This window comes from Phoca vitulina, unplaced genomic scaffold, assembly GCF_004348235.1.
Source record: "Phoca vitulina isolate PV1807 unplaced genomic scaffold, GSC_HSeal_1.0 scaffold49, whole genome shotgun sequence".
Classification (NCBI taxonomy): Eukaryota; Metazoa; Chordata; class Mammalia; order Carnivora; family Phocidae; genus Phoca; species Phoca vitulina.
Window position 1 is genome coordinate 2801389 of NW_022589752.1, and position 16272 is coordinate 2817660.

At 36.3% G+C, this 16272-nt stretch overlaps 1 protein-coding gene across 7 annotated transcripts in view; it reads right to left on the reverse strand.

Moving 5' to 3' along the window:
* SOX5 (SRY-box transcription factor 5) overlaps window positions 1-16272 on the reverse strand; it is a 1002891-nt gene that overhangs the window by 974438 nt on the left and 12181 nt on the right. The window contains exon 1 of one of the 7 annotated variants that reach the window (XM_032432675.1): window positions 1703-2499. The exons of the other annotated variants lie outside the window; for them this stretch is intronic. The gene's annotated coding sequence lies outside the window, so the exon portion shown is untranslated. Of the gene's footprint in view, window positions 1-1702; window positions 2500-16272 lie in introns of those variants that run through there. 7 annotated transcript variants of the gene reach the window in all.

Genomic DNA, 16272 nt, shown 5'->3' on the forward strand with positions numbered 1-16272 from the left:
CTTGGAAGATAGAGGTGAGCTCTGCAGCTCCCCACTGAGGTGACTATTTGTCATGAAATCACAGGCCCTACCTCAAAAGATGTTTCAGGTGAGCTTGTGAGAAGGCAAACTATCTGGTTGACCTATAGGATTCTGATAGCTAGTTTAAGTGGGGAAGCTACGAGAAATGCCAGTTAAACAAAAGGATCAGCACAGCATGGGGAGCCAGCAGTCGGCTAGCACAAGTTTAACAGCTGACAGAGCCTAGAGATGGAGGGAAATGAAAACAGATCAGAATATTTTACTATCAGACAGATTTAAGACTCTTCTCTTTGAAAGCTCTCCTTGCAAAGCCATGCAGAGGGGCAAAAGTTCAGAGCTACGGCTTTTTTAAAGGTTGCTTGTGATAAAACTATTAACTAGTCACATGGAGTTAAAATAAATTAGAATATTGAATATACTGATGCTTCTATTTCTTCATACAGTTCAGATGGTAAATAAATTTTGTTTTGAAATTCCTTGCACACAAATTTAAATTTCTGGTCCATAATTAAGATGCAAAGAAATCTAAGAACTCACCCTAAAACTATCCCAGCATCATCATCTTTGCACCAGCTCTTGAAAACATTTGGCATTTGACCTTTTCTAATTTAACCTCTGTAATATTTGATTCTCTCTTATTCTTCTCTCTTCATCACTACATTAAAATAATCAGGATTCACAACATTAATAATTATAAACATAACTGAGTTCAAGAATCCAATCAAGGACTGCTTTCTATTAACCTGTAACCTAAAGGAACCACATAGAACACGTGTGACATCTTCCCATCTTTGAGCCCAACTCAGATCACTTTCCGATTAAAAATTGTACAAGAATCATCATGCCATACAATAATAACTCAGCTTTTCCTTCTTCTCCATGCATTTTTATTCTGTTTTGGTAAAAATTATCACATGTGCCTGGCTTATCTCATTAAAATAAACAGACACGACTGAGTTCATATCTCTTGAGACACAGTAAACACAATGCAAAATGTAATTCCTCAAATTGGAATAACTGATATTTACTGAATAAATAACTGAATAATTAAAGCTTCTTCAAAGTGAGTATCATAAGTTTATGGTGAAGAGCAACAGAATTATTCTGCAACTGGTATCATGGAAAAAAAACAGCTAATAACCAAAGTTTTATAAGTTTAGTAGACTATGGATACCAGCCAAATTTCATAGCTACACCAGAGCTTTTAGCTGAGTTGCTAAATTTGAAGGCAGAGTAAATGTTCTTCTCCCTTTTCCTAGACAAAACCCATAAAATAATAGGTTCTTTTTAATGTCTAAGAATGTTGTTTAAGTCTCATTCTAGTCAGCAACGAGATCTTCAGTCTCAGAAAAAGCCTAGTCAATCACAATAAGCTGCAGTATATAACATTTTAACATCAAAAGTCCTGGAATCACTCACTTCATAGTGAGGCCATCCTACGATCCCAATACAATCTCATTCAAGGAATTCCGACTAGCTAATTGCTTGGCATCCACAGGATATCCAGATATCATCTGAATTCCAGCTACTGAAATTAAATCCCCTATGTTTCATTTTCTAAAATAATCCCTCAATTCAAATATCCAACAGCATGACATCGGGTCACAGCTAAAGCACCTCGCTGTTGACAAGACACTCTCTTGAAAGTTTCTGCAGGCTAGGTGTCACACATGGTACATACCTGTGAGATCCATTCCCTGGGAAGTCGCTTTTGGTGTAGCTTCCTCCTTAAAAATATTCCTACACCCATGCTGATTTTGTATCTGTTCAGTTCAAATTTAGATTCATTGGTACTTTTCCATAGTTACATTTCTTGCTCAGTTGATATGTCCTTTTATTTATTCTGAAGTTTTCGATGTAAGACAAACAGGAATACCACCTTCTAAAATTACTACTATCCTACCATCCTCTGATGGAACATTAGTGGGAAGCAATATTCTCCAAAGCTATGAAGCATACACTGCCCTAAATTACATTGCAGTCGCTGCCCTGAGCTCACACATTTTTGAATAGAAAGGCTCCCAGGGATCTCTCTGTACTGACTGCATTTACTGCTTTAAAATATTTTTAACCCAGACGCTGAAGTGCCAGCCTTGCAGTTCCTCATGATAATCCCAGCTTGGGTGGCTGTTCTTAAGGGAAAGCATTCAAAACATTGTAACAGTGCATCAACTTTGACCCTTTTCACTTAAACATGAGACTCTTAAAAAAAGTTTGAATTCCAGAGAGAATCACTGAACTTTGACCTGCTTAAAATTAGTTTTGTTTTAGTGCCTTCATGGTGACTCAACAGGCCAATTTTCCAGACACTTAAGACGTTTCTGCCCCTGAAGATTCCAGTTCAAGTCCACAGCTATGTTTGCTGGTCAGATCAGAACACTTTGTCCCAGGGTTTCAAGCAACAAATTCCCAGATCTCCATCTCTTTGCCAGATGTTGGCATTAGTTGGTATTAAACTGGATCTAAATGCGCACACACACACACACACACACACACACAGACACACACACACACACACACACACACACACACTATTCACAATCAGACGATAGGCCCTATTTTTCTTTTCTTTTTTTTCACATACAGCCTTTTAGGAAATAAAGTTTTCCACTCAAAATTCAGTCATGGAGAAATGTTTATCAGGATTATATAAACATTACTTACTAGCCTAATTCCTACAAGAATAAAACTCCTAACTTTTGGTAAGCAGTACTATGCTCATTTATAATACAAGCTTTCTGAATCTACTTTTCTTATTGGGCAACAAAAAAGCTACTGGGATTTTATTTTATAATCCATTACAGATTTTTAAATTTTCAGTGAATAATTATATTGTAAATGAACATTATCACAATATTATGCTTTCCTTCAATGGAATTTCAAAAACAACATTTGTTGTGAAAAACCCATGACAGTTAATAGGTAAAATAAAGTTACCAAAGAACTAAAGGTGTCATACAGTTCATTGTTTGATTTAGTACCTCAAAACTGCTCCCCCTTTTACCTAAACTAGCTTTTTTTGCAAAAACAAAACAGCACCCAATTTCATTAATACAATCTAAGATGTTAAATAAGAAGGAAGTAACTATTAGTCTAGAACAATTCCGGCATAAACGCTGTGCTTTAAAATTTTTAGAATAGTTGAGGATAAAGGCATTCAGGAAATTTAGTACATTTAGTACTACAAAACCAGTAAAGAAGAAATGCTATCATAGCTAACCAGGATAAAAGAATCAGTATAACACAAATCAGTCTACAAAACTTACATACAAAACATACATACTTAAACAAGAAAACTTTATTGTCTCCAAGAGGTGTGTTAGCGATACTGGAAAGTAGCACAAAAGTGAATACGAGACCTTCATATTCGAACATGGCTTTGCACTTAAATCTATCAATTTTCGAAGAACAACCGGTGACGTTCTTGAAATACAGGCATTTGATCCCTATCGTTAATGTGCAAAGCTGGAAGTCAGAAGCAATAGGGTACAGTGTCACAAAAACTGATCACAGAAAAAATTTATTTGAATTGTTTTCTCTCTCATTAAACAGCACTAATTCCAATTCTAATACTCAGAAAATAAAAACTACTCAACTGAGTCTCTCTGGCAATTATTTCTTTCATTTCCTACCCATTTGAGAAAGAACACAATAAAGATGTTCAACTGGGGGTATATGGTGAATGTTTGGATACATACATTACTACTTCATTTTTATTTTATTCATAAATCATTCAACACATAACATTGTGTGAGTGGTACCAAATGGCCACAAATTTCTTAAATTGAGAAAACATTTGGAATTCAATTATTTTACATTTCAAGCACATGTAACTGGGTTCTTTACTGATGGTTAAGAAAACAAGCACTAATAGTTTTAAAAACTGAGTCAATTACTTATGTGAAGAGGTCAACTAAAATGAAAATTTCAAATGCTACCAAATAGTACCTTCAAATGACATGAAAATAAGTATGAATTATGTAAGATGCTAATAAAAACACACATGTTTACAGATAAGACAGTGAATGGTAGTATTTAGATAAAATTATACAGAGACATTCCCACATAGGGACCATTATCTGAAGAATCTGCCAACATAGGATTAGTATTGTAGTTGCTTTAATCCTTTAATTGTCTTAATAATAAAATATGCTACTAATTGTGTAAGGTATTTTGGCCTTGCATTCTGAAAGACATTATTTGCATTTTTCTTTGTATACGTTGTAAAAACTAACAACCAGTGTCATTAAAAAGTAATGTGACTGGTTTTTATACAAACATACCATGTCATCTACATGTGCTTTCCCTTCATAGGGCTCCCCTTAGAACACCACTCGCTTACCCTGAAGATGCCATCAGCCACAGTATTTCTACCACCTTCTGAAAGTGCTTTCTAAGTCTGTAACACACACACATGCATACACACTTCGAAATATCCTCAATGGTGACAAATTTCATAATTTGAAAGTCAATTTTAGCCATTTTCATCATTTCAGAGAGACATTTATAGCCAACTCTGGTGAATAAAAAAAGGATGATGAATCTTGGTATAAAATACGAATAGAAAGTAATGAGATGGATGTTTTAGTCAGGCTTGCAAATGATTCAAAAGACAATTCTGAGAGGAAGTTTTCCAAAATGTTTTGAACAAGGGCATCATTGGAATCAGGGTTTTGCTTCTCTGGGTGACAATTTTGAAAAACAACATTAATATGAATGCATAAATTATAGCACAATTGTTGTTTTTAAAAATCAAACTCGGTACTTTTCACTCATACTCTGCAAATATGAAATAAGCAGATATGCATTTTCATTAGGATGGTTATATATGTACGTTCTGAAGCTTCCTCTGGGTAAAACTAACCATAGGTTCGATTTGCAAAATATTATATACAATATAAATTTAACTCTTGATCTTTCAATAAAGAACAAAAACCTTTATTTCCACAGATATTTACATCCAACCCCAGTCTGTGGGCTTCTATAAACTTTCTCTCCTATATACAGTCAAAACCTAACAAGAGCTCACTGTGGGATTATGCACAAAAACTGCAAATTTAAACAAGGTGCGATCGTATACTTTTTCACACATTATTGTATCATGCTGCACCAGAACACTAATGTATGCACAGTTCCAAAATAGCTTGGGCTATTACTGCACAGGCTTGAAAACTACTAAAATCCCAATAAGAGCACTTTTCAAAAACTGTTCCTTCATTATTGCACACCAGTAAAGGTTGCTTTTGCTATTTGTATTCTATAATATAAAAAAATACAGAAATGTCTATGACATTGCCTCATAATTCTGAGGTCTTACTTATTAGACTCTTTGTAGTTATAAAAGTTGTTTCATCAATATAAAGATGACAATGGGACTCAATACTATTTAATCGACTCAATTATGGAACAAATGTGCTTTTTTCCTTATGCTGTCCTACTTTCTTTTAAGTTGCATTTGAATTATTGATGAAGTTGCAATAAAGCATTTGTTACACATAGTTTAAAAGTAGAGAATGATGTTTCATGGTTAATTTTTAGACTGATAGTGATAAAATAAACACACTTGTTGTCCTTTCAAAGAAAGTCAATAGCATGGTACAGGCTTAAAAGATTGACTTTGCCTTTTTTTTCTATTGTCTTGAAAATATTTTGTGCTGAAATCATGAATATAAATACAAATATATAAGGAGAAAATGGTAAGCAAAGTGCACTATAGAAAATACAGGTCCAAGTCTTCCTGGGTATTGAAAAGATTTACACCTGTGATAAATTTAGGTTCTGTTTTTCATCAAGCAGGGACATTTCTTATTTAGACTATCTAATCACTACATAAATGATGCCCCATCCATTCCATCTTCCAAACAACAGCCAGAATGATCTTTTTATTTTTTTTATTTTTTTAAAGATTTTATTTATTTATTTATTTGAGAGAGAGCAAGAGCTGGGGCGGAGGGGAGAGGGAGAGGGAGAAGCAGACTCGCCACTGCATAGGGAGCCTGACGCAGGACTCCACCCCAGGGTCCTGGGATCATGACCTGAGCCGAAGGCAGACGCCCAACGAACTGAGCCACCCAGCAGCCCCCAGAGTGATCTTTTTAAAATGCAAATCTGAATCATTTAATTTGCCCTTGCTTTTTCGATAAAAACCCCAGATCCATAGCAGCAGCATAGGAAGACCCTCCTCCTCCAGCCTCATTCTTTGAAACTTTTGCCCTTCTGTTCTGTACCCCAGCCACTCTGGTCGCCTTAATTCCTCAGCATTCCAAGTGGTAGCCCACATCAGAGTTTGTCCGTGATGTTCCATATTCCATATTCACCCACACCTTCTCCACCTATTTACTTCCCCCATCTCTCTTCATATCCCAGCCAAAATGTCTCTTCCTCCTGGAAGCCTTCTATGACTTCCAAAATAAATCAAGCTACCCTATAACATCTCCTTATAATTTTCCTTTTCTGCCATAATGCACTGCATAGTATTTATCACTAATATAGCACAACTTTCTTAGTCAACCTACATTCACCAAGTTACCAGAGTAATCAATATGTTCCCCTCCTTCTGTGAAACTTATTGACCAAGGCACCCTAATGGCAAAAAGTCCACTCTGCACACCCACACACACCCACTTTAACCACTTTAATTGCTGCTTAATCCCAAGTCTGTTTATGTCATTTCTACTTCTTATTGTAATTGGGTAAATTCATTAAATATTACATAGCTAATAAAATATGAGGGCAAATGTTTTTAGTGGCACTAGATTAAATGTTTTGGAAAAAATAAAGGCAAGTTGTTTTTAATAACCACTAAAGTTCTCTTTACTTCATAAAATTGGAATAAAACTCAAAAAATGTACACAAATTCTGCACTTAAATTCCTTGCCAAATGCCTTTAAGCTTTCCTGCCATTTTTAGTAAATCAAAAAAAAAAAAATGCCATAGACTATATATTATGGGTGTAACTTACCCAAGAAGATGGGAAGGATCATCACTCAGGGGACACATACTTAAAAGCCTTGGGTATACATCAATTAATTGGCAAATTGATAAACAGTGAAACACTGATAAAGCACATTGTTTAAAATCCTAAAATATTTAAAACTTATCACTTCTTTAGTATTCTATGCTTATGTGATTTTTTTAAATTCATAGTCCAGCTATGAGTCATAATTACAATAAAGAAGAGAACGTCTCTCTATTCTATTTGTTGGCACAATTAGATGATTGACCTCCATCTTTCTCACTAGACTGGAAGCTCCATAAAGGCAGGGACCAAATCTCTTCTGCTTACCTTTGTAACCCCATTACTCAACATTTGTCACATGTGACAAAGAACAGACTTTCAATAAAAATATTTTAAATAAGTGAGTAATGGTTAATATTAGTCAAGCACAACAACATTTTTTATTTTAAATTATTAAGATCAATATGCAAATAGTTGTAAGGAGAATAAGAGCAAGTATGGATGTGATCACCTGAAGATTTCAAGGCACAACCTGTCAAGATAATACATGTCCTTTACTCAATAATGGAGAGGTCATTAGTGTGTACATAAAAAAAAAAATAATAAGATTTAATTATTTTTAAAAATAGCTCTCTCTAGCATAAGGAAGTTTCTGCCTTTTAATTTACAAACTATCCTTAAGTTTATATAGTTAGGTTTCCTTAGGAACCCAACCATGATTGGATCCTTATTAAGATTTCTGTATACTAGTTCCAAATCTGGCTACCTTTTAATTTTATCTATGATGAAAAGTAATGCTACCCGAGATGTATTTACTTGCTTCCTTCAAGAAATTCAAAGCAACCAGTATCTTATAAGCACACCATTAAGTATAAAAAGGAGAACACAACTAAAATGAATTTTTATTAACAAAATAAAAGATGTTCATAAAGAAGCTAAGCTATCTGAAGTTCAGACACAAGATGAATCTGGGATAATTCTTTTAAGCTGGGCTGAGTTTTGCCAGACAAATGCTTATAAACATGAAAATTCCAAACAGACATGAAGAACTTACTACATTTATGAAAGGTTTTGTCTTTTCAGGTTCTTTATTGCTGAGATGATATAAATAAAAGTATCTTTTAATTATCACATGTAACTGATTTATAAGTTTATGAACCAAAGAAAAATAAGTAAAAGCATTCTGGAATATAAAGCAGGATATGGATCATAAATTACAGCCAGATATACACAGGGGTAATGGTGTCAGTGTGGCCCCAACCTTTTAGTTAATTATGAGGAATTGTTAAACAGGAGGAAATGCTAAGTCATTATGACCTTAGCTCCACATACAAATACACACACACACACACTCCCTCCACGAGTTTTAAAATATTTTAAAGCATCACAACTGTATTCTAAAACCTGATCTATTTTTTAATACTTGGAGTTCACATGATCTTATTTAAATAGTTACATGGGTCAAACTCAAAAAATGGTCAAAATTTGTCTCCAGTGCAATTTCTTCCCATTTAGTAATCAACTTATTCTCTAGAAATCTAGTTCAGAAGTCTTCAAGGTGCATGCAAAAAATAATATACTGGCGTGCTAGAAAAAAAATTACATATATTTAAATTAGTTGTTCTATAGATACTCTTTATTCCCTCTTTATTTCAGCCCTTTTAATTTCTATTTTTGGATATTTACCACTAGTAAAATAATAATCCTTTTATTAATGGTACATATACATGATCTAAAAAAATTAGGAGACCAGTGAATTAGATGCCCATCCGGGAACCTGAAAAACCTAGGCCTACACTCTTGTCCACATACTGGGCAAGAATTCCTCTTCTCTAACCAATGCACAGAGATACCATTTCCACCACCACATGTCTATGTCCAGTCAGCTGTCTTACGTCCAGTTAAAATGTTCCCTTGGCCTCATTCCATAAAGAAATTTTATCCAAAGCTAGAAGTTCAAGATGATCCACATGATTTTTTTTTTCTTTTCACCCATTTTGCCCACCCCTCTGACAACCATCAGTTTGTTCTCTGTATTTATGGCTCTGTTTTTGCTTTTTGTTTTTTGGTTTGTTTGTTTTGTGTCTTAGATCCCACATATAAATGAAATCATATGGTATTTGTCTTTCTTAGTGTGACTTATTTCACTTAGCATAATACCTTCTAGGTCCATCCATGTGGTCATAAAAGGCAAGATCTCATTCTTTGTTATGGCTGAGTAATATTCCATTGTGTACATATACCACATCTTCTTTATCCATTCATCTATTGATTGACACTTGGGTTGCTTCCATATCTTGGTTATTGTAAATAATGCTGAAATAAACATAGTAGTATGCATATCGTTCCAAATCAGTGTTTTCCTTTTCTCTGGGTAAATGCTCAATAATGGAATTACTGTATCATATGGTAATTCTATTTCTAATTTTTTAAGGAAATACAATACTGTTTTCTGAATGGTTTTATGTTTTCATCTAACTATTAATAGATTGCCACGAGGGCCCTCAATTCACAACAGGAAGAAGTTCATGTTAATGCCATTCTCTCTCTTTTCTTTCATCATTTTGTCACATTATAATCTCATATGCTCCAGGAAATGGATTATGGATTATACTGTCTAATTTTTAGCTAACTTAACCTTCATAAAGTGGACAAGGGTTTCAAAAAGACTTCTTATAAGGGGTACCTGGATGGCTCAGTCAGTTAAGCATCTGACTCTTGACTTGGCTCAGGTCATGATCTCAAGGTCATGATCTCAAAGTCATGAGATCAAGCCCCACTTGAGGCTCCATGCTCAATGGGGAGACTGCTTGAAGATTTTCTCCCTCTCCCCCGCCAACTCCGCCCCTCAAATTAATTAATTAATCTTTAATAAAAAGACTTCCTATAAAACAAAACAAAAATCTAGGGATTTTCAAATAATACTAATGTAAATATAAATGAACACAGGAAAATGGCAAAACTGTATATCTTAGACCACTGCTAGTTCTTTTTTAGCCATATTTCAAGGACAATCTATAAGAATTCAAAAAAACAGAGAGAAAAATTCTCTGGAAAGCTGTGTTTAGTGGATGCTGTGGCATGCTACCTGGTGGCCCACATTTCCCAGCTGCCAGGAGTGTTGGCTGCTGAAGACTCACATCTAAGGCCCTTCCTAAGAATTGTCCTCATCCAAAGTTTACTCCCTTCCCAGGGATGGCCCCTATCCAACACCAATGTGAGCTTATAGAGGCCTGGCCCCCTTGCCTCAGTTCAGGACATCTCTAAGAAGCCATCCAGTTCCAGAACTTCCCAGAGATTAGCTGAAGCCTCAGGTGTGACACAGTCAACCTCTCCTTAGGCCCATCCTGCTTCTCTCAGCCCCTCAAAAGCCCTCCCAGTAAACCCACTGCACACATATTTACATGTCAGAGATGGTGTCCAGGGAATTCTGATGTACTACCACTGTTACTTCTACTGTCATTTAAACAGAACCTTGTTCTAAATGTTTATTGTGACCTGAATATTAGCTAAAGAATAGCATATGCACATTCTAGAGAACTGTGTACTCTAAAAATTTTACTGATGGGGTACCCCTAAAGTATTAATATGTCACCAAATATGCAAAGACAGCATTTTAACTGCCGACTTAAGGAGCCAGATTTCCATTTTTTGGGTAACACATCATTAGTTCATTCACAAGCAAAGCCGACCATGTTACTCAACACTATAAGGATCCCCATGGCCTACAAGACAGAATCTGGTGCATATGAGTCTATGATAAAAATATCACCTTGATCTGACTACTGTCAACAATCACGGCCTCATCTCAGCTGGTCTCTACTATGTTCTACTGACACCAAACTATCTGTAATTTCACAAACATACCATGCCATTTCTCACCTCCTCGCCTTTTTACTTATGTCGCACTGCCTGCTTGGAATACCCACCTCCCTTCTCAGAGCACCACTCCCTGCCCTACTTAGCTTAAGTCAGAGCCTTACAAAGTGCAGGCTGCTGGGAGCAGTGTGCCCAAGTGCTGGCAATAAAGGGGTGCAATGTCTGCAGAAATTTTAAGAAGCATAATATAACTAACTAAAAGCAGTGGGCTTTTTATTATCATCTGGCTCCAACAATTCTAAATTGTGTAAGTAATAAAATGGTCTTTCCCACTGAGGCTGACTGCCCCTAAAACCCACCCTGGATGTGCCACTCACCTGTTTTAAGCTTTGACTTAGGAATGCCAGTTAACATTGGACAATCCTAGTAAAACTTTAGGTTTGAATATAGATCATCATTAACTCCAAGAAATCCAAAGAAGTTGTATAAAAGGTAAAAGTAATAAATACATGATATTCTCAGAGATAAACAACATTTACATAGTCAATGTAACTGTTTCCTGAACTGATTTAACCCCTCCTACACACACAAATGAAAGGATGAAATTATATTGGAAGAAAGGGAAAAGGAATATGTGTGGTTTTAGGACAGCAAGGTAGAGGAAGAATAGAATAACAAAGCCAAATACTAAGAAATAGATAAATAATGTTTTTCCTTAAATAAAAAAAAAATAAGGAGTAAACACTTGATTTAGAAATACAGACTTGTGGGGCACCTGGGTGGCTCAGTTGGTTAAGCGTCTGACTCTTGATTTCAGCTCAGGTCATGGCCTCAGCATTGTGAGATGGAGCCCCACATCGGGTGTCAGGCTCCACACCTAGTGCTTAAGATTCTCTCTCTCCCTCCCCCCTTGCTCCTCCCACACCTCTCCCTCTCTAAAAGAAAAAAAAGAAAAAAAAATACAGAGTTAAAAGAAGTAGCAATGGAGTAGGCATGGTCCTTACTAAGACAGGAGGGCTATTTATTATAGAACTTTGAGTTTACACAATGTACATACATTATCTTAATATGTATTTAATTGACTTATAAAATACCCAACTCATACATTAATTCACTTAGAAAACCTTTCCCAACCTCTCTTCTGTGCTCTCAAAATAGTATATCACTACACCCATCACACTGATACATAATTACCAGTTTATGTTACTAGCTCCCCTATCAAATCAAGATTCTTGCAAACAATAACCAAGATTTATTTATATTTGTACCCCCTCGCAAAAGTGATAAAGTTAAATTCAAATCTGAATTCAATAAATATTTACTGAGCTCCAAGTAGGCAAAAGTAGTAATAAGATACAGGTTTCTGATTTCAAAGAGTAACATTTATAACCATAAAATGTCATCATATGGTAGAGCTCATTATGTGCCAAGGATTGTTTTAAGTACTTTGTATCCATTCTCTCGTTGATTCCTCACAACTGCTTATTGATATAATTATCCCCATTTTGCAGATGAGGAATCGCAGACTGAGAGAGGTTAAGTAAATTGCCCAGCTCAAAAGAGGTAAATGATGATCCAAAATAGGGGTATAATAATGAACTACAGCATCTACATTCCAAAGCACAAACTCACAATTATATCTCAAAGGATAAGACATGTTCACAACATGCTTACAATACGGTACAATATATAATTAAGTCATAAAAGTGGTTATAGATGTAAATAACATAAGATCAGAAGGAGAGATCTCCGGTCAGTATATTCTCTGAGGATGCTATGAAAAAGCAAATTTTAATTTGGAAATTAAGAGATGGGTAGAGTTTCAGGAAATCTAAATGAAGGGATGATACATACAAAAGGAACACATAGAAATGCGAAGACACATATACAGATGTAGACAGGAAGCACTATATGTTTTGTGTCAAATCTCTCTGCCTGAACAGTCAAGGGCTACAGCGGGTACAGATCCAGCCAGGGGAGATCTCAGGAGACATACAGTCTCATACATCTCTCTTCTGAACATATAAAACATGGAAACAAATGGGTAATTACCAGAGGGAATATCCCAGTAAGTTGCTGGAATGGGGTTGGAAGGCAGAGTTTACAAAGCACTTGAAATTGGGTGACTTTGCATGTTTTTTTCCTGAAGTCCTTCCTCTTGTCTTCATCTCTAACAATACTGCTAGAGTCCAATTCCAAGCCACCATTTTTCTCTTGTGTAAATAACATCAATAGCCTCTCTTAAGTTTGGTCTACATTGCTATAGCCACAAATTTTATTAGTTTCTTGCCAAAAACTATTCAGTGGTTTTCTTATCACCCTTTTTGTAAAGACTCAACTTTTTAACATGGCCCATCAGGCTTAATGATCTGATCCCAACCTACTTCTAGAGCCTCGTTTCCCAATCACTTGGCTCCAGCTATGCTGGCCTTGTAATTCCAAGAACATACCCTTCCCCCTGTTTGGAATCTTTGCACATGCTGCTCCTCATGTCTCAAAAGTTTTTTGTCTTGTCTTCTTTACCTCATTAGCCATTCTTCAAATGTGACTTCTTCATGGCAGCCTCCTCTGACTGGCCCCCCTAAATATATCAGATACTTCTCCTATAGATTGTATATACTTCTGTGAAATAGAGTTGCACAATTTGTAATCATAAATGCAGGTAACTGATTAAAGTTTATCTTCCCTCATAGAATTTAAATCCTTGTGTACAAGGTATATGCCTACTCCCTACATCACTGACATTTAACATGGTGTCTGGTTCATAGTAGGTGTTGAATAAATGTTTGTTGATTGCTGAATGAATGAAGGGACAAAACAAAAAGAGAAAGCAGAAATATAGACAAGTGGATCAAAAACCAAGAAAAGCCAATTGATGAGCAAATTTGAAGCAGATGGAAAAAGAAACTCTGGAAGAATTCTTTGAGTCCGACAGTGTTCAGGTGTGAGCAGTGGCTTTTTAAGCAATGGGATGGCCTCTGGTGGGAGCATTCTGAGAAGAGATGATAAGGCTGACACGTTGCAGATCCTTTGGGAGTCATCTGGGAAATTGTGTTCAGCTTGAATCCAGATCAGAAGCAAATTATTCTCAAAGGGAAAAGTTCAAATATGAGCCTGAAAAGATAGAAGACTTGGAGATAGATTGTAAGACCCTCAAAAACCAGACTTAAGAGTCTCGGTCCCATCTGTGTATAGGACTCAGGCACTTTGAATTTTTGAGAAAGGGGCCACATGATTTAAATTATATGTCAGGAAGACTGACCTGACAGTGGTAAACACAGCAGATTGTAAGGAGGGACACTAGTTTGTGGAACTTCGCAGTAGGTCCGAAATAAGCTGGAAAAAGCCTATCCTCGGGTAATAGAAGTGCATCTATAAAGAAAGGGGGAAATATAAGCGTCATTTTGAGGGATGACTCAACAGGACTTAAAATATACTTCCCATATTACCATAGGTAAAAGCCCAGGCTTCAGAATCGACCACTCTGGGTTCAAGTCTCAATTCCACCACTACACAGCTATGCTACTTTGGGGCAAACTCAATGTTATCTTTATAATGGGGCAACGTTTACATCTACATTAGAGAAGTACTGGGAAGAATCAATAAAAATAAAAATAAACTGCTTAGCACAATGCCTGGCAATAATAAACTATCAATCAAGGTCAACTGTTATTTCAAGCTAGACAGAAGAAAGGGCACAGTGATGGCATGCCAGGGAACTTATTTTTGGTGGGCGTGTCTTCATGTCCCAAGAAGATAGCCACCTATATTATAAAGAGTTCACTCCTGTCCTGCCTTCTTCTGCCTGATCTTCTTATAACACATTTACCTCTCTGGCTTCAGGTCTGGATACATGCCAAACACAATCTATGCCAACTCTTTCAGGGACCTTGTTCTTCAAGCTGATTGAGCCATTTCTAAACTTATGCTTTCAACATATATTTCCAACTTGCCCTTACTCTAATGCTGCCCCCTAGAAGCAATCCTATGTGCTAAACTTGAAGGCAAACCTGTGGCTAAATACACCATTTCTCTCTTCCCAAGAAATGTCAGAAAGATTATGTTGAAAGCAAGTGCCATGTTAAACTCGGTCTTTAAGAGTTAACAGAGAGTCATTTTTTTTTCCTCCAAGGATAGGTAATAGCATCAGATTCTGAAATTAAGCACAGCAGGAAGAAAAAGCCTGCATAGATTTCACAGAGTATCACAGGCCTCTGCAATAAAGCACTTAAAAATGTCTTGTATTGCTAATTCTTTACACAATCTCCTTTTATTTCCAAAGCAATATGTGGGGCTTGAGCCATGAGACGCACATTGATGTTAACATTACACTGCTTGAATTAGAGGCATTTTTCCACTGAAACTCCTGTTAGGTTTAGGATTACTTTTTACCATCTTTCCCACAATACATTTTCTGGCCTAACTTCCCAGATCAAAGGAATGACTGCCTCTTCTAACAATGCTGAACCCACCTTTGCAGCCATTACCTTAGCAAACATCCTTCCCCTCAAGATCCCAACAATCAGGCCTTGAGCTATATGGGAAATATGCCTACTCAAAGGTCTCTGGATCTCGTGTCACTCTGAGAATTTTAAGCAAATGAGGACAACTCTCTTCTTCCTCTGCTTTCAATCACCCACCTCCCCCTCCTGGGCCCAAGTCAGTACTCTTCATTCACTGATTGAACTATTCAACAAAGACTAATTAAATAGCTAATTTTTGAAACAGTAAAATGAAAGTGGCATTGAAGGAAAGGCATTGGTGACAGGCAAACAATCAGATGGAGACTTTATTAAACTCTAAAGAGACTGAGAACATGCAGTCCTATGAAGATTTGTTATTTTCATGATCACCAATCTATTGGTTAGCCATTGTAAAGATTTTTTTTCTATGAATACCCAACTTTTGCATCAACATGGATGGGACTGGAGATTATGCTAAGTGAAATAAGTCAAGCAGAGAAAGTCAATTATCATATGGTTTCACTTATTTGTGGAAAACAAGGAATAGCATGGAGGACATTAGGAGAAGGAAGGGAAAAATGAAGGGGGGAAATCAGAGGGGGAGTCGAACCATGAGAGACTATGGACTCCGAGAAACAAACTGAGGGCTTTAGAGGGGAAGGGGATGGGGGGATGGGTTAGTCCGGTGATGGGTATTAAGGAGGGCACATATTGCATGGAGCACTGGGTGTTATACACAAACAATGAATTGTGGAACACTACATCAAAAACTAATGATGTACTGTATGGTGACTAACATAAGAAAAATAAAATAAAGACCTTAAAAAAAGATTTTTTTCCTCTTTTTACAAGACATTCTTGTGTCATTTAAAAGCTTTCTTTTCCAGTTCATGTGGAAACTCTGTCATTTTTTCAATAAATATTTATTGAGTACTACAATCATATGGAGAACAAAACAGACTTGGTCCCTGTCCTCATGTAGTAATTGCTGCTCCCAAGATAATATACACA